This window comes from Trachymyrmex cornetzi, unplaced genomic scaffold, assembly GCF_001594075.2.
Source record: "Trachymyrmex cornetzi isolate Tcor2-1 unplaced genomic scaffold, Tcor1.1 scaffold257, whole genome shotgun sequence".
NCBI lineage: Eukaryota > Metazoa > Arthropoda > Insecta > Hymenoptera > Formicidae > Trachymyrmex > Trachymyrmex cornetzi.
The window spans coordinates 564,351-568,488 of NW_017297238.1; the positions used below are offsets into that span (position 1 = coordinate 564,351).

Sequence of the window (4,138 nt, forward strand, 5' to 3'; positions counted from 1 at the left end):
TATAGCTTTTCTTCATAAATATTAATTTTAATATGTGTAATTATTGTTTTTCAATAATTAAATTATGATGTTTATTAAGAAGAAGTACTCTTTGGCTAAAATTGACATCGGTTTTCGATTTTGGCCGAATTAATTATTGTTACAATAAATTATGATATTTATGAAGAAAAAGTATATGATATATGGACATGTCTATACATATGGCTCTTATAGGATTCCTAAATTTTGGTTTTGGTTTCGGTTGAAATTGACATGTAGCTGAGTATTTCTGTTCAGTTTCGGTAAAAGTTTCGGTCGGACTCTATATATAAGTACACATGATTACGATAAAAACTTTTTCACTAAGTTATAATAAGAAATATTATACGTGAATATAATTCAATTATATATACAATTATATGTATACGTAGCGTTTTTACACATAGCTTTTTATACTACAATTATATATAAAAAGTAGGACTATTTCGATACTTAAACAATATTTTGTTACAACGTTGTAATATTGTTCAGACATTGCAATGTTGCTGCGATACTGCTAGGATGATCTATTGACTAGATGTCATAGTTATTCATCCATTAACATTCAGGGTTGTGGATCATTAAAGTAGTACTTCCTGTACGATTGCAGAGGTTGAGCAACGATAGATGAGGCTTAAAATAGATGACCGCTTGGGATTACCATGAAATTAATTCCCGAATTCATGGAGAAACATTTCTTTATGTTAATTTTGTCATGTGTATTCTGTAATATAAATAAGAATATACTAATAAATAATATTCATTTTAGTATTACAAATAAATATTATATAATATAAATAAGCACCCGATAAAACTGAATTAATTAATTTTATGGCTTTTATTTTTCTCATTATATATATAATTATGGACATCTTTTATATATAATTCTATATAACTACATATAATATGAAATATTTTTTCCCGGATCTCTATGAAAAATGATACGCATCGTGAACTCACTTGTTCTCGTCTATGACTGCTATACCATGTTTAAAAAAGTCATATACATGACTATGCATGCGCGCATAATTTTAAATATAAATACACATAAATAGTTATTCAAACATAAATTAAATATGCATTAATTATTACATTTAGACTAGTTTCATTAACATCCTAATCGTTATATAAATCTTTTTCTTTCTGTTTCCAATGAAAATTTTATCAAAGCAACATTTAATGCGACGCTCGTGAAGAATTTTTATAAATTTGTGCATATCTGACATTTAATTTGTTAAGCAAAACATTGGATGGTTTTCTGTCAGAATATTTCGACAACGTGCTCGTATTCGTAATACGACGACGCGCCTCTTCCTCGCCTAACTCTGATTCGAGAGCGCAGAAAGTACCGTAGAACTCAACAAAAGACAGCACCTTGACATTAAAAACTGCTCTTCCCGCGAGAAACACTGGTTTTATTGTGTGGCCGGGAACAGTGGAGCGAAAGCTAGAAGAAGCGAATAATCTGCCAGTTATGTTGCTGCGGGTATACTTCAGGTATACTTAAGAGGAGGTATAATCCACCCGCGGATTTACATCTCTAATTCCTGAAAGAGAATGCGTTCCTTACCGAGATCGAAACATCTCCGCATTGCTCGTAGCGTGCAGCATCTTGCTCCTATCAAATACGAAATCTTAGACCTGTTGCGCCATTACTTGTTCTTCTTCATCGGGCATGGTCCACTTTGCAATCTTTACACTTAAATCTATCTAATTAGTTTCTATCTATGTGCTAATTAAGTTTCTCTTAGAATTTTATTTTTATATATAGATTTTATATATAGATTTCATATAGAATGCAGGACGAGAGAAATCGATGACATGATTTTAATTTAGGATAGTTTTATCAGAGGACACAATTCGAGGATCAACCTTAATCTTCAACGAAAATTTTCATGGCAGATTGTACAATAGAACTTAGGAATGAACCAAGTAAGAATAAGTACGTGATGTAATCTAACGGAACTAGGAGATAGAGTAAGAGCTCGTAATCTGACAGTTACATGGGATTATTTCAGAAGAGTAAAATGTTTAGCCCTCCGATTTGCACTCATTTATTCAACATTCTGATAGAAAAATGCTATTATAAACCGTTTCTCTCCAAACAATTGTAGGAATCTATTCTACGAGGGTTGTCTGAAAAGTTTTGAGCCTAACATAGAAACAAGTAATTTTTCGGACAAATTCAATCTTATTTTTCCACATAGTCTCCTTTTAAGTCGATACATTTTTTCCAGCGATGCTCCCACCCCTTTAATCCATTCAAATAATACTGAGCATCTTGCTTTGCAAAATAGGCGTCTACGGATGCGACCTCTTCGTTCGATGAAAATTTCTGTCCTCCGAGCCAAATTTTGAGTCTAGGAAACAGAAAAAAGTCTGGGGGCCAGATCTGGTGAATACGGTGGATGGTCAATTAATTCGAACCGCAATTCGTGAATTTTTGCCATAGCGACCGCCGAAATGTGAGACGGTGCGTTATCTTGATGGAACAGCACTTTCTTCTTTTTCAAATGCGGTCGTTTTTTCTCAATTTCTGCCTTCAGTTTGTCAAGCAATGATGCGTAGTACGTTCCTGTTATTGTTTTACTTTTTTCAAGATAGTCGATCAACACAATTCGGTCTTCAAGTAAATTTCGAAATGGTTGAATTCAATTGATTTATCGAAATATAAGCATTATAAACTATATCTATAATAATGAAATTATTTAATTCATTTATATTTATTTATTAATAAAGTTTAAAATTTCGTGAACATTCAAACGGAAGAAAACGCTATACTATTGGTGGTTCATTTGTATGACGTCACAGGGTTGTCTCGCCTTCGCGCGTTTTTGTCTGCTATTACGTACATTAACAGTTCCACAGTTTTATTTTTAATAGTGTACAAAAATGGCAAATATTTTAGAGCCAGGTTATATGAAAGCTGATACAACAAATCTGCCAAAAATTGACATGTTTATGGTGTGCGAATACATAAAACAGAGTGATAATTTTAACGCTGCTGAGGTTAGGAATACAATAGCTGCAATGTAAGTCTACTATTCATGATTGTTTACTTTATTGTGACTCATTATTTTTTCGATATAAATAGAGAATAATTTTTCAAACAATAATATTGAACAATTATTATAGGTCATCACGTGAATCGTACGGTGATGAAGCTATAGGCTACGTATATCTTAAACGGGAACAGTTAACAAAAACATGCATTTTAAAATGCAAAGTGTGTCCTGAACACCGTATCCACAGCAAAGGATATTCGGTCACACTGACCGTTAATGAAGAAGATGAAAAAATCTTGGACGTTAAATGTCATGACTGTGCAGCATCAAGCGGTAAATTTATAAATCTTAACTAAAATTTAGTCTTATTTTCCTAATCAATAATTATATATTTCATAGGAGGTTGTAAGCATGCGATTGCTTTTCTTATGTGGACTCACAGGAGATCGGAGCACCCTTCTGTCACAGAAGTAGAGTGTTATTGGCGCCGCTCTACTTTGGCTTCCATTCGTGCATCAAAAAAATACATTGAATTGAATGAATTGAAGAAAACAAACATGGCAGAACCATCTCTACCTGACAATTCGTTGTTTCGACAAAATGTACTAAAAATAGCAGAACAAAAGCAGTTGGATAGTCAACTTTCCAGACACAATTTTGTATTGAAAAACCATAAATTGAAGTGTTTGTCAATACATGAATTATTACAAAATTTTTACGAAACAGTATCTAGTTCTGCAGATGAATTTCTTGAATATGCTAGTAAAGTAATGTCGGAAGATTTATGTCGCATGGCAGAAAAGTGTACCAGATCTCAGAGTGATACCTGCACTTGGCATGAGCTTCGTTATGGCAGAATTACAGCCTCAAGAATACGAGTACATGAAGCAGTACACTGCAAAACATTAGATGGATCGTTGGTACAACAAATCATTGGTGCTTCAAAGATATTTGAATCACAAGCAATGGAGCGAGGGAAACGGTTGGAAAAGAAAGTTTTATTAGAGGTCGCAAAAATGACGGGACTGCGATTCTAAGACAATGGACTGTTTTTATTACCTCAATTTCCAGTATTAGGAGCATCGCCTAATGCCTTAGGAGATGATGTTATTGTT

The 4,138-nt window shown here is 33.2% G+C and overlaps 1 pseudogene; it reads left to right on the plus strand.

Annotated features, from left to right (window-relative positions):
* The first annotated feature begins 2,979 nt into the window (after positions 1–2,979).
* LOC108761602 (uncharacterized) lies at positions 2,980–3,555 on the plus strand (annotated as a pseudogene).
* The last annotated feature ends 583 nt before the right edge of the window (positions 3,556–4,138 follow it).